Source organism: Vicugna pacos, chromosome 26, assembly GCF_048564905.1.
Source record: "Vicugna pacos chromosome 26, VicPac4, whole genome shotgun sequence".
Classification (NCBI taxonomy): domain Eukaryota; kingdom Metazoa; phylum Chordata; class Mammalia; order Artiodactyla; family Camelidae; genus Vicugna; species Vicugna pacos.
In genome coordinates, this window is record NC_133012.1 from 19,984,453 (window position 1) to 20,006,021 (window position 21,569).

The window sequence follows — 21,569 nt, forward strand, 5'->3', positions numbered from 1 at the left end:
TTTTTTAAACAGGAGGAAATATGAGAGGCTGAGTGTGAATAAAGGAAGGCTTGTAAATTTTTGTGGCAGGAAGTTCTCTTGTAATATCTTCTATATTTTTTTTAAGGAGTAGAAGACAAGGGCTGTGCTCAAAGTTAACTGTCCAAAGTGTCAGGAGAGTACGGAAGGTTTAAAACCATCGTTGTCAAGAGCTGGAGAGTCGAGCTGACCAGAGTTTAATAAGATCACTGGGCAGCGTTTAGGGCCCAGATGAAACCACAGTGTTGCCAGCCTGCCCTACTGTGTGATTTTTATCTAGGAACATGCAGATATTTGAGTATTGGCATGTGTTGGCTTCATTCAGCTTTGGACTTTAGCCCACATTTTTATAAAAAAGGAACCACGGATTTGAGGATCCTGCAAAATGAGTTACTGAATTGATAGACCATGGAATCTAAGCTGGATAGAGAAGGAATGAACAGGGAAGGGGGTTAATTTCAGGGAATAGGAAAAGTTGTCCATAGCCTGGTGGTCCTGACGGATGCAAAGTTCCCTCGTCCAAGTAGTGGAACAATAAGACTAAAATGATGACAGATTGTAGTCAAATTTGATCATGAAAATGACGTAGCTGATTAAAAGGATGAAGTAAAATGAAAGACCATTTTGGAAATGATGTCATGGAACTAAGAGGTGAGAATGTTGGATGTGCCTCCACCCTATCGGTACTGATTTGCTCAAATGAGATTCCATATGTGGGAGTAAAAAGATAGTGTGATAAAATGTAGTTGTATTTATAAATCGTTGATTTTATGGAATTTTTAAAAATCTATCTTTTGTTTTTGACAAATAACCTTTTTTAAAAAAAAAGTACTATGGAATTTTTAAAAATCTATCTTTTGTTTTTGACAAATAACCTTTTTAAAAAAAACTACCACCTGTTTCCACCATTATTCATAAAAGAAAGGACATTTTAACTTTCGCCTCCTTAATTTCTTCCTCAACCCCAAAATAAGGAGGGGACATAATCTCAGATTAAAAGATCATACATTCCAAGGGAAAGTGGTGTGTTTATTACACCCACACACACTATTGCCTTTACTTTTCTCAGTTTGCCAGAATCAAACCTGCTGCAGGTTGAAATGTTCCTTGTGATACTATGATTTATAGTCAGTGTGTATTTGGTCTTCCTCATCCTAGCACTGAGCTCCTAACCCTTGGAATTTCCTAAATGATGAGAGAGATTAAAATGCCTTTTATGTGTCCGTGAGGGGACTTTTGGAAAGCCCTAAGGTAACCTACGGATGAGACCTTGTTGCCTGGAAAACCAACCATGTGATTAGAGGGTTGGAATTTTCAGCCCCATCCCTGATGTTTAGGGGAGGGGAGAGGAGCTGGAGATCGAGTTTAATTACCTATGGTCAAAGATTTAAACAGCCATGCCTATGTCATGAAGACTTCATTAAAAAAAAAAAAAAAAAAACCTGGGTTTGGATTGCTTTCAGATTGGTGGACATGTGGAGATGCGGGGAAAGTGGTACCCAGAGAGCATGGAAGCTCCGCATCCTTTCCCCAAACCTTGCCCTATGCATCCCTTCCATTTGACCATTTCTGGGTTACATCCTTTTATAATAAACTGGTAATCTGGTAAATAAAATGTTTCTCTGAGTTGTGTGAGCTGCTTTAACAAATTCATCAAACCCAAGAAGGGGATCATTTAAACCTCTGATTTATAGCCGGTTGGTCAGAAGCACAGATGACAATCTGGATCTTTTGTTGACCTGGGGGATGGGGGGTGGAGAGCAGGGGGCAGTCTTGTGGGACTGAGCCCTTAACCTGTGGAATCTGACCCAGTCTCTGGGTAGGCGTGTCAGAATTGAGTTGGGTTGAAGGACTCCCAGTTGGTGTTGAGGAATTATTTGGAAGTATGAGGGGGAAAGTCTGTTAGAACTGGTATCAGAACCTAAGTCCTTGAGCTAACATTTGGGAAGCATTACTCTAGTTCTTTAAGATAAAATTTCACTTGCCCCTTGAAATAAATTTGTGCTCTTAAAAATTTCCTTCCCTAATGAGACTTGGGCAGTGAGGAGCAGCAAGGAGATATACAGAGATAGATCCAAATCAAATGCAATAAGCACGTGGGTGTCAGGAACGAGGATCTGGGGGTTCCAGTCTCTAGGAGGCCATTTAACAGCAGAGTGATCTTGGTCAAGTTATGATTTTTTGTTCCCTTTCTCTCCACAACCAGATGCATGTGGAAGTTCTTTGACTATGAACTCATGTCAGTACCTGTAGGCAGCGTGCACAGTGATCTCTCTCCATAGCTGAAAATAATTGGCCAGAGCAGAAGCAGCCAGGTGAGCGTGGAGAGCAGAGGAAGCCTTGTGGGGAGATGGCCGAGGTCATCCGAGTACAGAGACTCAGAAGAGGTGGCAAGAAAGGAAACAAAATCTCATATTCCGTAACGTTCATATCGGTTATAATTTAACAGTCTTCGAAGTGAGTTTATTATGGTATTTCCAGATCCTATGGTTAATTTATAGTATTTATTTCTAGGTCTTCAAGTTTTCCAAGGCCCCTGCTCATTATTAAAGCTTAGAAAAATAATTGTTAATTTTGCTCAAAACCTTAATATATATATATATATTTTTTGTTTCCAGTTGTTAATCAGAGCATCATACAGTCAAAAGCACAGAGTAGAATAATTGTTCCCTGTTTCCAGCCAACACTGCTGTTTCTCTTTTTCTCTGTTTTGACCGTTTACCTCCGGAGCCATTGTTGCTGATGCAAATTCAGAGGGAGAAGACTGAGAAATAAAATTTGCAAGTGGTATCTGTTGAGAGTTTCTATTATTTGTAAATCTGTGAGAACTAGTTGAACTACTGCTGGGGCCTGGGGCGAGTGACCAAGGCAGTTTGTGTAGGAAAATCTTGTTCCCCATCCAGACAACCTCACCCTGCCCTCCCCGTCTGCTTCTCCCCCTCCAGCCCTCAAGGCTCTAGTCAGTACTTTATCTCTATTGATTAACTTGGTAACTTCTAAACAACTTTTCAAAAAAATCTTTAATGTGAGAAATTTAATATGAACTTTGTGGGTAGTATGACTATCTCTGATGTTCAAACCAAATATCCTTTGTATTTCATTTGGATTATAAATACAAAATCATGCAAAATTAGAACCTGATTCATCCTGTTCTCTCCCATCCTCTTATTTGCCCTCAAGCATAGGGCAGAATTAAAAGGTTGAAATAGTTAAACTAGAACAGTGGTTTAAGTTTATCCAAGGAGAACATGGAAAAGATAGGCTAGACTCAGAGCCACAAAAATTCATTCATATCCTTAAAGTGAACCACTGAAAACATTAAATGATTTGCTACAAGTTCTCTTTACAAATTTCTTCCTAAAAGTCATCCGGTCACTGATGGAAGCTCGATGTGAAAGTAGAGTCTTTAGGTCATGAGCCTTAAAGTCATCCATGTTGTGTTCAAGCGCTGGTGTAAAAGTCCCTTCAAACCACTGTGTTAAAATCAGCTAGCTTAGCTGGAGGGGAGCCTCATTTCAAATTGCGTCAAGAAAATGCTGGGGAATTCCGAGCTGACATCTGCACTGTCTTTGGAGGTTTTATGTATGTTGGGCAACCCTTTTTTTTTTTTCTTTTTCCAGCATGTGAAACTTACAGGTAAACTATGACTAAGAAATGTTTTTCACTAAACACAGTCATAGTTCATTTCAACTCAGAATTCCCCCCTCCCCACTTCACCTCCCACGTGCACACTTCCTCTGTTGGGTTTCCTGTAGTTTGGGTAGTACCAGCTCTGGAATCTGCTAACTAGCTACCTCTCCCCTAGTCTGAACCCCAGTTTCTCCTCGACAATGGGGGCGACAATATCTTCCTTCCTGTAGGAGTGACGTGAAAAAAACTTTAAGATAATGATGGAAAAGTTATCTGATAAATGAAAGCTCTAGAGAACCCTGGTAGGTCATTCTATGCATCTATTGTTCTGCAGTCTTTGGAAATGTCAGTAGAACTAGGGAAAGAACTTTTCTTATCATCACTTACCGCTCTGAACTTTGTGCCCCATCTATTCTAAGTGACTTATAAATATTAACTCATGTCATCCGCTTATCAACCTTATGCAATATCTCCAATGAACAGAGGGAAGAAACTGAAGGAACTTGACCAAGGGCACAGTGCAGTGAGTGGCACGGTCAGGATTTGAACCCAGGAGTCTGGCTGTAGAGTCTACCCTCTTAACCACGATGCTGGGCCACCTTGACAGGCCCTCTGAGACAGTGACAAGCCAGTCAGCAGGTTTAGCTCTGTGTGCAGACAGTCACTGGGGGACTTAAAGTTTTCATTGAATAACTGTTTACTGAGCATTTACAATATCTTTGCCAGGCATTGTGCTAGGTGCTGGGGCTACAGAGACAAAAGGCATGTTTCATACCCCAGAGGAGTTTGTTGGACAGGAAATATGAAATAAGAAGCTGGAGGGGAGGTATAGCTCAGTGGTAGAGCGCGTGCTTAGCATGCCTGAGGTCCTGGGTCCAATCCCCAGTACCTCCACTTAAAAATAAATCTAATTACCTCCCCTCCACCCCCACACCCCACACACAAAAAACAAACAAACCAAAACCAAAAACCAACCTCTCACCAAATAGGAGGCTATTTGCTTTCTTTCTAGTCAATAAGAATAAGCTGAGTCAGAGGAAATCCCAAAGCACGGGAATGCTAACCCCTGCCTTGTCCCAGGTAAACTCTGGCCAGCCTCCCTGTCTCTAGCTGTTTATCTGTCAAAAAAGAAAGCAAAAGAATCCTGGATGATTCAACAGTTTAGGAAACCAGAGGTGGTGCTTGCCAATGTTAAGGCAGATCAACTGATGGTCTTGGTTTAGCCTACTTCCTCCAGACCATAGAGTCAGGCCAAGCTAAGTCACAAGAGCTCAGCCTTTTAGGGTCTTAATACCCATGGGTGATCCACTTAGCACTCTTGCTCTGGAGAGAACGATATCCTCACAGGCTTGTACACAGGGAGTGAGTGTGGAGACAGCGCGTATCACAACGTTGCAACAAGCACTAGAAAGACCCAGGCCACTCACACCTGTGTGCGTGACACCACAAACCAGGTTTAGTGCCTCAGAAGTAGAGGAAAGCAATACGGTCCCGTCTTCTTGAAGTTGTGTTCTAAGGAAAGCAGTAATAAAGATCAAGATAATACTGGAAACACTTATTGGGGATCTATTCTCATGAAGTGAACGTGGAAGAAATAAGCAAATGAACAAATGGGTGTTTAGAATAAAGACTGATATTCCACAAGACTTTCTAAAATACGGGCACTTGAAATTCCTTTGTGTGGTGTCCCGAAATCTCTTTCTCCTGACATCCTGTTAGGTCTTGGGTCGTGGGTCAGCAAGTCAGGCTGAGAAGTGAGGAGTCAGACTCCAGGGCACAAGGCTGTGCGTGACCTCAGGCCTGACGTGGGGCAATTGCAAAGGCTTTACCTGGCAGATCTCGGTGGGGACAGCCGCCCTCCCCACACACACTGCACGCAAAGCCAGGGCCCGGGGCCAGGGGCCCGCGTGCACTGCTCTGATTCTGCAGGGAGACTCAGGCCCTCCCAGGTGGCCGTGCTCTGACACTTACCTGCATTCCTAACCCAAACACCTCCATCTGGAGCCTCCTTACTGGGGGGCCCGTGGCTGAGTCCCTTTTCAGACACCTCTGCAGAGACCACCTTATAGGCTTGGAGGGTAGGGGGTTCTGAAGACATTTTTCTTCATTCTGACTCAGTTTTCAGTCCTCTTTCACTCCCAGCCCTTCCCCCTCTCCTCCCACTCCCTCCATAAACTGGCAGGAACCTTCTATCTGGGACTGCCTGTTTGTGCCGGCCCTGTCCAATGGGGGAAAATAAAACACTGGGAAACTCTGCTCTACATTATCTAGGAAAGCTGTTAAGAAAATAAATCCTGAGTTCTCCCCACAAGGGAAAAAAAAATTTTTTTTCTATCTCTTTAATGTATCTATATGAGATGTAGATGTTCACTAAACTTACTGTGGTCATCATTTCAGGATGTATGTGAGGCAGATCACTACGCTGCACACCTTAAACTTACACAGTGTTGCACGTCAATTCTATCCCAATAAAACTGGAAGAAAAAAACAAAAAACCCTAAAACACTGGGACAACCGATGCTTTCTCCAGTTCAGCTCATTATACTCTCCCAGTAAGGGCTTAAAATTAGGCTCGACTCTTAACTCTCACTCTGGTTTGTTGTCTTAACTGGTCACCTTGACACCTGGCAGCTCCACTCGCTCCAGCTCCACTATTGCAGGAGGTTAAAACAGAAGGATATTTTCTGATCGTAATTAAAGGGAAAGTATTAGAACTGGGAAATTAATTAAACAGGGAGGCACGCGGACTCTAACACCTGGGCAGCCTACGTAAGCAAACCCAAACCTAAACCAGTAATGCCGCAAGGTTAGGAGATCAAAGCCCGCGGACAACCACCAACAGCTGGCTTTCCCAAATAAAACAACCGCTGAAGCTGCCGCCGATCAAGTAATTTCCTTCCTTTGCTTCTCCATCTTCCCTATAAAGCCTTCCCCTAGCTCTGTGGGTGGGGGCGCTCATCACCACTTCCCGTTTGGTGCTACCCAATTCAAATTGCTTTTTCTCACATGAACTCTTTAAAATGTAGTATGCCTCCATTTATCTTTTAACAAGAATCCTAGCCAAAGTAACCAAATAAATAACCTGCCAGGAAAATCCCTAGTCAACAGCTGCTTTCCTCTGTATGGTCCTAGCACCACAGCCACCCTAGGAATGGATCAGTCCCGCCAGCTTCAGATGAACCCTATTATCATTTGTCAACAATGATCTTTTGGGTGAAGTTTAGCCAAGGGGATGTTCTAGCTTCCAAATTGTATTGATAACTTTTTAAAAACTCACACATGAAGTCTTAATAATTCGCTTCTCCTGTGGCTAAAATTAGCAGCTTAGATTGAAATCTTAAATCAGAAAAAGAGGCAACATCCTAGAAGAAAAAGAAAGCCATCCGTTCTATTTCTTAGATTGCTTTGAACTAGAATTGTGTATGTGAAAAAACTGAGCTGCAACAAATATGTGAGTTTGCTTTAGACCTTCTTTAATCCGAGCATAAGAACCATGAGAAAGTAGAGGGTTGACAGGGGACTGACAAAAGAGGGGACCCAGGAGGCAGGAGAGCAGGGAGGGACACCAGAAGACTCAGTACATGTGTATGTGTGTCTGTGTGTCTGCGTGTCGGTGCATTTGCTTGGAGGTTCAGTTCATCACACCTACTTTCAGGATATCAGCTAATTAGTGATAAAAAGTTAAGGCAGCCATAGTTTTTATCCCCTTAACTTTCTGTCACTATTTCGTGGATGAAAGATTGGATATTTACTCACTGTAAAGTGTATGACATTTAATAAGTGCTTAATAAATGAAAGCTACTATTATTATTACAACTACTATTATGAAAACAGTATAACGGGATTTTTTTTCCATCTTAGATCGACATGAGAGAGGAGCATGTTGCTTGGACTTGGTAACTCAAATTCTCTTCCTCCACCTTCAAGGTAGACCCAGTCACATGGTATTGGATAGTTGAGGTAAAAGGAGTTACCAGGCTGCCTCCAGTATTGCTTCTAAAGGAAAACAGCATGGGATTCTTTGTTACAAAATTTGCCTTTTCTTGACAGCAAGTGGCCCAAAAAGAAGCATCTAAGACCTTGGCAGGTTGTTTGTTATCACCATTCCCAAAGCGGTATGTCCTGTGTGTGGTGAGCATAAATTTTTCAACCCACCAACTCCAGTATCCAAGAAATGTAACTGTAGGGGCAGAAAAAAGTTCCATCATTCCTTCTAGGTCCTTTGGTCCAATAATTAAATTGACAGAAGATAGAATAATAGGCAAAAAATAAATTTCACAGGTACAGGAACCCCATAAAAATATGAGACTCACAGGCAGTCAGGTCATTGAGGCTTATATCCCATCCTGAGCCAAGGAGAAGCGGGTTGGGGTCTGGGCTTCGAAGGGGAGGAAGACAAATCACAGGAAGATAAGAAAAAGTGTTTGCCCTGCCATGCAGATAAGGCTTTCTGATATTAAAGTAATCTCTGGTCAAAGCTCTCTTCCTGGTACACACCCTTTGTCTAAATTCTTTTAGGCAGTTAAGGGAGAGGCAAAAAGGTTTCCCAGCGCCTGCTGCCTCTTTACTGCCTTCAGCTCAAAACAACACACGTGCCAAAGTGGCCTGTTTTGGGGTGGCGCATTCTGTTCCCCCTCCTTTCTCTTGTTAAATGGCAAAACTAAAATGATTTAGTAACGAGTCTGATGTCCCTTATTTAGGGGAGATCTATGTATGGATCGGGGGAATACAGTGCCTAAAAAGCAGTGGAACGCTCTTCCCAAGGACTCTAGGGCAGGAGTGAGTTTTCCGGAGCATTAGAAGAAGGAATGTGGAAACAGGGCCCGACTGGGGAGCGGGTGAGGTTTCCTTTAAGACTAACAGGCCCTGTTTTCTAGGGGAGGGTGAACTAGCTGAAGCTGGGTTGGAGGATTGTGACTGGTGCACGCCAGGTTTCCCCGACAGGTGTTTCTGGTAAATGCAGGCTGGTTTAAGTTTAGATTTGTGACATGGGTGGGGCCACTGGGGTGGTCTCCATTTTGGGAGTCCTGAATATAAATTATCTTTATCACTCCATTAATAGGTCAGGTTACTTGAACCTCGATTCTGCCTGGTAGTGGAGAACTCATCAGTTTAGAGCAAACCTAGTCCATTCAGAGTTAACCAGGCCCACTTGGGGCTCGCCCCTGCCTGGCGGTTTGTAAACCATCACATCATGGAGGGAGGAGGCAGTTGGAGGCATGGGGACTTCCATTGTCATAGGTGGTCCCTGGGTCCTGCTGAGACAAGCGACATTCCATTTGTTTGTCCTCGCTCCCCTCTGGGGCATCCATCACAAGTCTGTGTTCCCGTGGAGTTTCTGCTCTTAGGGTTTACCCGGAGGCCACTCTGCGTCCTCCCGTCCCGTCACGAGGCCCCTGTAGGGGAGGAAAAATAATTTTCCCTTTACCCTTCTGAGTTTATGGCTGAGGTCCCTGTAATACAAGATAGTCACAAGAGAAAAAACAAACAGAAGTGTGTACGTGGGCGAGACAGGAAAACTGAGTAGCTCCCAACCTGACATAACCCACTGGCTTGAGTAACCTCTTCAGCTACAGACAAAAGGAAGAAAAGTGAGAGGAGGCTGGTTAAGGGGCGGTTACCAGGAAAAGCAAGGTAAACAAGGGTGAGGTTTGTCACCACCTCCTCCGTGGATGGGTCTCTTATGATGAAGGCTCACCCTCTTCTCGGTACAGAGAGGAAGACACCCTGACAAGTGGCAATTTCCTTTACAAATGCAAATTGCTCTTTAGAAGAAGAGTAACTTGTGCTTTGTTTTCAGGGCTCCCCCTGTGTCTGGAGTTTCTCAAAATAATCCTGTGCCAAAGAGCTATATTTTAGGGCAGCGTGTTCTGTGGCGACACTTCATCCCTCAAAGTCAACTGCATCTCAGACCACAGAGGAAGATGACTGAGCTGTGTCAGGACCAGCAGGGTGTCTGGGAGGCTGCCCCTGGCCCACGTACCGCTTAAGCCTTTTCTGCAGCTACCATGATGGGGAGGACACTGGGAGCTTCCCCGTCAGGGATCCAAGCAGGAAGTGGGGTGCCAGTCCCCTCTAATTCGCAGAACCCCAGATCTAAGGGGCTGGAGAGCTGGGCTCCCTCCCTGAGGCCAACACAGTGACTCCCTCCGGCTCTTTTCCTAACTGGGTCTCCTCCCTCCTTGCTCAGAGGACTTTGACTTGGTGGCAGGGAGGACAGGGAGGGAAGAAACAGATCAGGCTTCTCCTTCTGTGTCACACCCAGCCTCCAGCTGTTAAACATCAAAACACAGGAACTGAATGCGACAGTTCTCCCTGGGGCCACGAAGGCCTCGTGTCTAACAGGTGAATCAACAGCGTGGGAGTAGGAGGTGGTAACAGAGTGAAAGGAAGTGAGGATGCCACTTTTGCCTGTAACAGTGGTTACTCCTATGCAATCTCTCTGTGCCAAACACTTTACAAACATCATCTCCCTCAATTCTTGAGAGAATCTTATGAGGCACTATTATCTTCCTGATTTTGTGACTGAGGAAATGCAAGCTCAGGGGTTAAACAACCTGCCTAAGGTCACACAGCCTGTGGCTGGCAGGGCCTGAACTTGAATCCAGGTATTTCTGACTCCCAAGTCTTTGCTCTTTCTCCTATCCCCCGACTACTTGCTTCTTCAAAGGATACCAAATGAAAAACCCAAGCCAGAGCTCGCACTAGAATCTAGCAGAGAGCACACGTCTGTAAAACAGGCTAGGAAAACCCCTTACACCTGATTTTTAGAGCTTTGCCTCATGAGATATTGAAGCAGCAGGTGTATGGTGAGTTGGTCACAGTGATAGCAGATCAGAAAGGACTGGGGTCATAGCATGGGCCTTCCTTGGGAGTCTCTGGAGGAAAGAGCAGAAGAACACATGATCTCAGATCCTTAGAAACAATCTGAACAGATGGCAGAGACTCACGATGGCCAAGAACTGTACTTCACTGCATCACGTCAAGAAGCCACTTTAAAGAAGGGTGAACAAGTCTCAGCATAGACCTGGAACACTACAGAGTCAGAGAGCCAACTCTGGTTGAAAGTGGGCAGATCGCTGTCCTGGGATGTGTACACCGGTTTTCTCACCTAAATTTCTAAGTCTCTTGGCAATACATTTAAAACACCATAGTTTTCTTTTTTCTTTTCCTTTTCAATTTTCTATCCAATGCCATTGTTTTTTCACTCATCTGTTACCTTTGGACCCAGAAAGCAAAGCAGCAGCAGCCGTGAGAGCTGAGGGATCTAAATTGGGAGCATCTGTCCATCGTGTTATGTGTGGGTGGGGGTAAACATACATGAGCAAGAAGACAAAGCGTGTTTGGGCTCCAAGCATTGCTCCAAGCCAGGACTAACTGTATGGGCATGCCACAGGGCCGGGCACTTGGGATGGCGTGGCTCTTGGGAACTCAAAAACAAAGCGGAAGGTGAGAAACAGGAAAGAGCATTGTGAAATTAAAAGTTCATTAGCTTTAGGGTCAGTGAGATCTGGCCACAAAGCCTGCCGTCTCCACTCATTAGCTACTTGAGCTTGGGCCTTTAACTTACCCTCGGTCAGCACTGGTTTTCTTGCTCATGAAATAACTTATCATAACATCATCGTTGCGGTGTGGTTGTGAAGATTAGAGATGATAAATTTACAGAACACAGCCTAGGACTTCATAAGCAATCAGTTCTGCCCTACATCAAGGCTCACTTATGTCCTAAGGGATCTTCCACAGCTTCCATCAGATTCTCAGAGCCCATAACAGGTTGGATTCACTGCCCTGCTCTGTGCACAAGGTGCCAGCAGCTCCTGCAGAAAGCTGGGGGGATGTGAGTACCAACTGGTCCCTGCTACATTCATTCTCTACCGATGCATAACCATTTAGCACACACTCCGCGTCTGAACACAGCACAGGTTTATTCTCTCACAGTTTCTGTGGCCTGGAGTCCAGGCACAGTGTAGTTAGGTCATCCGGTCAGGGTCCAACCAGGCTGAGATCAAGGTGCCAGCCGGGCTGTGTTCTTATCTGGAGGTTTAACTAGGGAAGAAACCACTTCCAACCCCATTAAATTTACCGGCAGAATTCAGTTCCTTATGGATGTTTTCCTGCTGACTGTCAGCGGGACCCCACACCTCTCAGCAACTGTGAGCCGCCCTTGGGTCCTTGCCACGAGGGCCCCGCCACGGGTGGCTGATGACATGCTGTGTGCTCCCAGGCCAGCAGAAGGACCTCTCACTTCAAATACCTCCTGCCTTCAGAGAAGGGCCAGGCCCTTCTGAAGCATTCACTTGCTCAGGTCAGGCTCACCCAGGAGCATTTCCCTTTTTTTAATTCAAAGTCAACCAATTAGAGTCCCTAGTTACACCTGCAAAACCCCTTCACTTTTACCAGGTAACCTCACCCTACAAAAGGAGCGACATCGCACCCTACTCCCGGGTCTCACCCACCCTCAAAGGGGATGGAATCATACAGGTCTGTACACCAGGGGGCAGGAATTTGGGGGGCCACCTGAGAATTCTCCCGACCGTGCCCACTTGGTCACACTCAGCTTCAAGTGAGGACCGAGGGCTGAGCCTTCATACGGGGTGACTAACACGTGGAAGACGCCTGTGAATCAGCTTTGATTCATCCGGAAGTTCACCAGGTGGTTTTTCTTCTGGCTAAATTAACGTATCCTACAGGATCGCAGCAGAAATTCCGGATGCCGCACCCTAAGAGAATACTGTCCTTTTGGGAAATGGTTTGCCCTGGGGGAAGCATCTTTTACCATCTCCAAAACGCCTTATTCTGTTCTGCAGACGCCGAGAGGTTGTGACGCCCATCCACAGGAATTCAGGTCACGTGACCTGAGATCTAAATTTTTTAAATACTCTTAATCTAAATGTGGGGAAAGAAAGCCTAGACAGGACCAAATTCACCTGGTCCCCTGCTCTGGGCCTCTTGCAGTGATGTCCTGACCAGAATGTCCACAGATTCAACTGAGCAGGATTCCTAGCAGGTAGTCTAATGAGTAGGTGACCACTAGAAAATGGAAAAAACAGAAGCCAGTGTTGGGTGGGTTGAGGCATTTTCCAAATAAAATTTAATGTCCCGATGACTCCCATTGTAAAGAGAAAGAGTAAGAATTATTTTCAAATTAATTGAAATTGAATTAATGGAACGAATTGAGGAATATTTCTTTTGCATAAAGCCTTTTTTCTTGTTTGCAGTGGAGACATAATTTTGTATTAATATTAATGGGCTCCAGTTGTTCAGTGCTTGCTCTGAACAATAAGTTCATCCTGATACAATTGAAAAGACTCAAAAAAAATCTCCAAGGAGACTTTTTTTCAGCCTACCCATCGTCAGTGGGCAGACAGGTCTAGTGACCATCCCGAGCATCAGAAGTGCACGATGGTGGTTACACACCGAGATGTTTGCTGCTTTGTTGCCGTGCTCCATCTACACTCTCTGGTCAATGAGTCAGGGCAGGGAGGTAAAGGGGGTTCACTCATGACGACAAGGTCTCACCGACTCTCTGGATATCAATGTCTTGACCTCATTATGGTCACTGTGGTCTTATCTCCAGGAATGAAACATACAATAGCAATTTGTTCCCTTACTTATCATGTTGATATACAAAACACTTAAATGCTTCAGAGTCTGCTGGTATGCACCACAAAGCACGAAGGGAAAATCCCCATAGAAGAGGCCCTTCTCACCTGAGATTCTGTGTGTGACGGTTGAGTAGTAAAAGGTTGAAAAAACAAAGCTCCCCAAATGTTATGGGTAACGCAGCTAGTCTAACTTCACAGAGTTTGTACTTTTCCTTTCCAACTCAGCAGAAAAATACAGAGATAATTAGCAACTGATAGATCAATGTGCTCGGCCATTGACGATTCTGTATTGTTAGAAATTAGCATTTACTCCTACTCTAGGCTACATTAAAAAAAAAAAGTCCACCCAAACACCTGTAGAACAAGTCTAATGCCACTGTGTTTCTAGATGACAGTTACAGTTGGGAAGGAAATAGTAGTTCACGTGAAACAGGAATACTTAAAACATGTTGCAGAAACAGTAACTTTAAAACAACATAGTCAGAACTCTCTCCCCCGGATACTGACAAACAGTGAACACTATATACTCAGAGATTGATTCGGAAAAGAAATCTGAAGAACCAAAGGTAGGAAATCTTACAAGGAATCAAATTTAAAATAAAACATTGTGAAAGAGGTAACAGAATTGTGGAATAAGAGAATGACAAGAAAACTCAACATTCTGTTATTGAAAAGTCTTTTCTGTTTTACTTTTTTTCTCTTTTTAAAAATGACTTAAAGTACACCAAATGGATTCATCATAATCCTTGGTTTGTGGCATATCTTGGTTCATAGGTCATTCTTGACTGTGCCTGGGCCTCTATGTAAATATATTTGAATGCACTTGAGTAAAATAGTGATCACCTGTGAACCCACCGCACAAGTCAAGAAGCAGGACTCTGACTGTAACATCTACTAACACCTGCTCTTCCCCTGTCCTTTTCCAGGCCTCACACCCTCCAGCCCAGGGGTAACCCTCCCCTGAGTTTTTGTTTATAATTCCCATGCTTTAAAAAAAAATGTTTTGTTGCATACACACGATTGCCTAAACAACATATTGCTTGGCGGTGGGTTTTTTTTTTTTTTAATGTATAACCTATTTTCCATTCTCCTACTAATCTGTCCATTTTCTTATTGATGAACGTTCGGTTTATTCTCAGATTTTTGCTTTACTCAGTGTACCATGTGAGGGTTTTTTTTTTTTTTTTGTCTTCTAGTGCACATGGGCAAGAGTTTCTCTCCAGCTTATAGCAGAGGAATTTTTTCTGCCATAAAATATGAGAAAGTTCAATTTCATGAGATAATCCAAATTATTTTCCGAAGTGCTAGTTCTAATTTGAATTCTGACCAAATAATGAATAGCTTTCTCTCTCACATTTGACCCACAATCTCTCCATATTGGGTGCTGTCAAACTTCTTAATATTTGCCAATAGAATTGATGCAAAACATCTCATTCATTTTCCTGATTACTCAGGTTGAGCAATTTTTATGTGCTTATTGGCCAGATGTTTCCTCTTCTGTGAAACCCCTATTGTCTTCAGCCAATTTTCTATTGCATTGTTAGTTTTTATTAATTCATAAGTGCTCCTTAAACTGTGTTTTTATATTAACCCTTTGTAGGTTTTAATGTGCTGCAAATGTCTTTTTCCATTTTATAGTTTTTCTTTAAACCTTTTGATGAAAGTTCTTAATTTTGCTCTAGTCAAAGTCAAGTCATTAAAAATAAGTAACTAAATTAAAGTAAAATCATCTATAAATTGTGGTTTAGGTTGAGTAATTTCTAGTCACTGTTCTTATGTCCACTGCTTTTTATCTTCTGTTGAGTTTATCCAGCAAGACTTAAAAAAAAATTTTAGTTGTTATATTTGCTTGAATTTAACAGAAAAAAATAACTGAAGTAAAAGTAAAATCAGTGCTGACCTTTGGAAGAATAATTTTTTTCGCTCCATGACAAGAGAAAGCTATTATTCCCTTTTCTCTTTCTCTTCAATACAGAACGTATTAGCAGGGCCCATTAGAAATTACTGTAGACCTTCAATTTTGGAAACACCCTTGCTCTTCACCATATCAAATATGTTAAAGTGATCACATATTTTACATTAAATATAATTTTCCTATAAAATGTTTGAAGGAATTTTAATAATACATCAATTAAATTTTTATTATTTTTTTTTTTTCAATTTGAGACAACAGCAAACATTCTTGGAGGTCCTTTGGTTTTCTGGCCCCAGACTCTGCACCTGGGCTATCCAACGGCTCTGGACTCACTTTTTAAATTAAAAGGATCCTTGATTTAAAATGTTTCAGGTGTATAGTTTTTCAAGATATTGAATATAGTTCCCTGTGCTATATAGTAAGTCTTTGGTGTTTATCTATTTTATATATATTAGTGTGAATCTGTTAATCTCAAATTCCTAACTTATTCCTCCCCTGCCTTTCCCCTTTGGTAATGGTTAGTTTGTTTCATATGTCTGTAAGTCTATTTCTGTTTTGTAAATAAGTTCATTTATATCATATTTTCAGATTCCACATATAAGTGATATCACATATTTGTCTTTCTCTGTCTGACTTACTTAGTATGATCATCTATGTCCATCTGTCGCCGATAGGTGCAACTGGTGTTCCAGGTTCTTGTCCCGTCCCAGAAAGAATTCAGAGACAAGACTTAGAGGTTAAAAAGGTAAAGTGAGGGTTTATTAAAGAATGGATAGTACACTCTCAGGGGAGAGCGGGCAGACTCAGGTGAGCAGCTGCCCTGAGTTTCTTTGACAAGTTAGTTACATAGGGTGTAAAAATGAATGGGCGGAATATTCACTGAGGAGGGAAGGGTTTGGGGTCGTATTCCCTGATTAGCATCCCAACTCCACCTTCCCAAAGGGAGGAGAGATTTTTGTCCTTATTTAGTCTGTATCGGAAGCGTCATGGCGTCAGTGTATGATGGGTACTTCTGATCTGTAAGGCTAATTTTATTGAAATGAGGGCATAATGAGTAAAAGGTTACATTCGGGCACTGGAAATTCCTGCCTTTTCTGACCTTTCTTTGTTGGTCTCCAAGCCAAAAGGTGTGGTCCCTTATCAGCCCAAAGATTCCAGCTTTTCTTTCTCTGCCCAAGGACCCCTGCTGCTCATATGATGTGTAGTTTCCTGCATTTGGCTTGTGCCCCTCCTTCCTGCCTAATTCCTGCCATTTGGTCTGTGTCCCCCTTTCTCTGCTCATATTTAGCTATCTGCCTGCTCTAACACATCCATGTTGCTGTAAATGACATTATTTCATTCTTTTTTATGGCTGAGTAGTTATCCATCGTGTATATGTGTGTGTGTGTGTGTGTGTGGTTGTAACTAGTGGGGCTATATAGATTGGGGTGCATGTATCTTTTTGAAATAGTTTTCATCTTTTCTGGATATATGCCCAGGAGTGGGATTGCTGGATCATATGGTAACTTTATTTTAATTTTTTTAAGGAACCTCCATACTATTTGGCTCTGAACTTATTTTGTTGATGAGAGTGGATTTGACGCCTGGCAGAGCCTTGTCAAATTTTCCTTTCTCTTTCATTAATCATCATCTCCTTCTGAAGTGTATAGCCTGGCATTCATTATACTCTTTTCCAGGCTTGGTTACTCCAGGGAAATTATGCTGTTTCTCTTGGGGGCAGTTTATGTCATTTGATAATGAGGGAAGTAAATCCTATGATACAACTTTATTCAGTCATCTTTACCCAAAAGCCTAACATTTTCTTAAAAAATGGAAACTATCATTTCTGGTCCTTTCTCAGTGCTATCTAAACCAAGACATTGTTAGCTTTTGATACTTTAGAACATGTCTGTCATTCCTTGGTTATCACTTGCTTAGGTAACATTTCTCCCTAAATTACCAATTAAATCCTAATTAAATTAAATCCTAAATTTTGGCCTGATTCTTTATAAATGGCTCAAAATTGCTTCCATCTTTTTAGCCAAAGTTGCCCAACTCTAAAGCATCATTCTTTGTTTATCTACTAAGAAGGAATCTATTTCAGGTTACTTTTTGCTGAAATTCGTTCATACGCTCCTCGGATCACTGCATACCGCCTCTTTTCTAGCTTCTGTTCTGCATGACAAAGACGCCCAAAGCTCCGAGTCACGAGGCTTCTTTTCTTTTCCAGGTACTCCCTGCTAAGTTTTTCTGTTTGCTTCATTATCATACTTCCAACCATTTCTGTTTAATTTGTAAATGGGCTTATTTTAAGTTTGCTCTTTCCATTGTTTTGTTCTGACAACCTAAGTTTAGCAAGTTATTTTTTTCTTCTCTGATAGCTCTGATGGTCGGTGCTGTTAATAACATTAGTGTAAAAAGTGAAATTTGTCGCTTCTATGCTGATACTTGAAAAATGATTAAGTTGTCAATTTAATAGGTGTTTTTTTTAAAAAATGTGACTAGTAGGCAAGGGCTTTTTTCTGTTGTTGTTTGTTTTATTTTGTCTTCAAAGTCCTTCATAGACTAGATTTAAAAGTTTATGGAAGATGGGAAAAATTATCGGGTGAAAGTTGCTTCTTGTGACTTCAGGCTGACCTCAGGCAAAGAAGAGTGGATTTGAGAAAGACACCATCCTTCTTTGGGGATTTGCATTTTAAAAGAGGAGCCCGAAGAGGCAGCTATGGAAGATTTGTTTTAGATGTTAGGGGAAGGAAGAGAGCATCTCTGTACCCCTCCACTTACATTTTGTTGAGCCTCTGTTGTTTTAGGGGAAAATATGAAAAATGTCATTATATTACCGATTATAATGCACACCACACTGAGTGCAGTGATGTGTTGATTGTTCATACCAGGGCAAGAACTGTGCGTTCCTTTGGCCAAAGGCTCTGTATTATTCATCCTTCTAGCCCGAGGGCCTAGAACAGTGCCTGGCCCATAGTTCATCTCAATAAATGTTTGCTGAGTAATACTTGGAAGAGTTAAAACATCTTTCCATGGCCTTGTGTAGGAAGTTAAAATGTGATTTTCCAGTGCTGGTACATAAAAGGTGTTTATTCATAATTATATGGATGACATTCTAATTTCTGAAGAGAAGGACCAAACTGAGGTTACTGTTACATTGTTTATAATGATGAGTCATTGTCTGTCCTCATGTCTGTAAATGTCTTGTTTCCCTAGATGGACTAAACGCCTGTGCCCCGTCCTGGGTGTGCCTTCTTACCTCCACCACTGGGGGGCAGCACAGATAATGAAATCAACTCCATCAGTTCACACCCTGCCGAAGCCCTCCACACCAGTCTACGATACACAAATACTCTTTGCTTGTAGAAAATATTCTCAAATAGTAATATGCAACGATTTTAAGTTTTAGGATTATTTTTTCCAAACCTGTAGAAAACCCCAACACATTACCTTAGACCATAATCCTGTGATAGAATCTCATTTCCTAAGTGAGGGTTTAGTCTAAGGTTCCTTTCAGCTCTAAGATGATTGTTTTACCAGGTGGATCCTCTCTGTACCACCCACCCCATTTCTGATTTTTAAATGTGGGGGTAAATAATAGATGACCAGGTTTACCTTCAGGTCAAGAGTGGCTGAAGCCTCAGGGCAGAATTGGGTGTGAGGAAGAAGGGCCCTGTGACCCTAATCAGGCCTCCTACTGCCTGGGAACCCTATTTCCTTCCTTTTTTTTTTTCTTTTAATTGCCTTTTTCTTTTAATCCTCTTCCTGCTCCAACTGTTAAAACATTACCCAGAAATTAAACACAAGGAAGCTCAAAGAGCCCAGGCAAGCCAGCCCAAGAGGCGCAAGCTCCCTCTCCCGGGGGCCGAAGTCTTGGCACAGGGGTCCCCACTCGGAGCCCATAGTAAAAGCTGGTGCGGAATAAGGCAGTTCTGGGGACTGGCAGTAACCTGGCCCAGAGGGGCTTTCTACAGTGGGGCACCTCTACCAGGGCCAGGCCATGTTAGAAAAGTGTTGTTTGGCCTTGCCCAAGAGCCCCGTCCTGTGGGCATCCAGGAACTGGGTGCTATGTGCCCAGTAGTAGCCAATCCTAAGGCCCCAGATTCACACAAGGTGCCCAAGCCACCGAACGCAGCCCCTAGCCTGGCCACGGCTGCGGATGCTCTGGGACCCTACTTTCTGAAGCTTAAATCTGGGCAACGATCTGACCAGAGGAATGTGTTTATAGATCTCATGTCCAAAATATGACCTGGGGACTATCCAGGAAAATCTGGAGTCCGCAGTCCTCAGCCGGATGGTCAGCTGTAGGAAGGGGCCGTTCACACTCTGTCTTGTGCATGGTCATCTCTGATGTCAAATTTGGTCGCAGCTTTTTGCCTCTGGTCTGCTTCCCTTCCTTGTTCGTTTCCCATAAGCTGCTCACTACACCCTGCTTCCCCACGGGCCACAGTCAATTTGGGGAAGTTTTCATCATGAAAGCAAGGGACCACATAAGGAATTTAGACCCTGAAATAGAGGGAAGAGCGAGACAGGGAAGAAGGAAAAGCTAAGACCAGGGTGGGCTGCGGAGGGTCCTGCTGTGGGTGGTGGGCTGGTTTCCACCGGGATCTCAAAAGAGCTCATGCAAAGCTGCTTGGAATTGTCCACCCGAAAAGAATGGGAGGCCTGGGATTTGCCCACCTGCTCCTGATCTGCCCTAGTTGAGGTGTCCTCCTGGACGGTAATGCCAGGTGTTTCCGGGCTGCGTTGGTGTGTGTTGGAGACGACCTTGGGGCGGACAGTTTGGCTTGGGCTTGAGGTTGAGGTAAGATGCTGGCAGCACAAGACAGTCAGTGCTTCCGCAGAACCATCCACTGTGGCTGAGACTGAAGGGAAAGGGCTGAGAGGACATGATGCCCCATTGGTTTGAGCAGTTGACTTCGTCAAGGATGCCTTTACCTGGACCTCGTGCTTTGGAAGGTGCCTCTCTGGCCTTCCCCTCACTGCCCCCCTTTCCACCCAGAGCTTGCACCCTCTCTTCTAGACCACACCCTGGGTATGCAGGACCCTCCCCAAATGGCTGTGAGCTTGCATGGCCTCGTCCATCTTCCAAGTCAGGCTGCTCGCCCAAAGGGTACCCAAGGTGCTGCTGTCTGAAGAGGGTAAGGATGAGTGGATAGAGCTTGAATGGGGATTAGGGAGCCCATACAGGGGATGCAAGTCCCCTCATGTGAGAACAGGGCTGGGATGACAGGGAAAGGGATTGGCCCGGGACTGGGGGCCAGCTTTCCCTCTGCCACCACGTTTCTGTCCGGGACACCAAGGAGCCTGAGAATTCCAAACTCAACCTTTGTCTTTGCAGGTCATGTCTGTGGTATATTTGTCAAGGTAGAAGTAGGAACATGTTTTATTTAACAACTTGTTAGCTTGATTTATAACTCATAATTACTTAGACACATGGCAAACGTGGGAGTCAAGCTCCATCACGTTCCAATTTTTGTGGCCTTGAACTAAGAAAAAGGAACCTGGAAAAAAAGGCTTTGTATACTTGCATGATTTTATATAGAATTCCCAAGTTCATTAGCTTTGGTAATGACTCATGGTTGTTACTAAAATAAACTTTATATTATCTTTAAAAACCTAGGGATGTTATTTAGGTCAGCAATTAGAAGGCGCTAGACTCAACATTTCTGTGAACCAAAGGATATGAATGACTAAAAGCTGGGGAAGCGTTGAATTCGAGGGTTGGATCTCAGAACATTACATGCAAAATTGTTTTTGTCGACTCAGTGCTGGCTGAAGCCGGGGCAGGAGAGCGTCAGGAATAACACGTGCGTGAGTCAGTGAGGAAGGTGGGGAGCAAAGCAGAGAGAAGCGGGCCCTGTCTTAGGTGAAGATGAGCCTTACAAGAAGAGGAGGCATTTTAGAAGGAAAAAAAAAAAGGTTAGGGGGAGGGTAGAGCTCAGTGGTAGAGTGTGTGCCTAGAATGCACGAGGTCCTAGGTTCAATCCCCAGTACCTCCGTTAAAAAAAAAACAACCTAATTACCTACCCCTTGCCAAAAAATTAAATATAAATATAGGAAAACACTGAACTTCATACAACAGAAGGAGGCTACCTGGACTTGCATTTGGGCTCCATCAAATTTGGATGCTGGATTATGGTCAATTTACTTAGCCTCTCTGTGCCTCAGTTTCTTCATGTGTAAAATGAGGATGATTATAATCCCTAACACTTATGATTGGAGACAATATATGCAAAGGGCTTTGAAGGGAGTTTGTCACATAGAGAGCACTCAATACTTGTCACCTGCTATTTAGCAATAATAATAGACCCTAAAAGAGAGATTCCTACTTCACACCTAGCTTCTCAAAAGAGTATCAGACATTGGCGATGTGACAGGAAATGACATCAATATGATTTTTTTAAAAACTCTATTGT

The 21,569-nt window shown here is 43.3% G+C and overlaps 1 non-coding gene across 1 annotated transcript; it reads left to right on the top strand.

The window, feature by feature from the left end:
* The first annotated feature begins 21,079 nt into the window (after positions 1 to 21,079).
* On the top strand, positions 21,080 to 21,152 carry TRNAS-AGA (transfer RNA serine (anticodon AGA)). The gene has a single exon. It is a non-coding gene; the product is annotated as a tRNA-Ser (tRNA).
* The last annotated feature ends 417 nt before the right edge of the window (positions 21,153 to 21,569 follow it).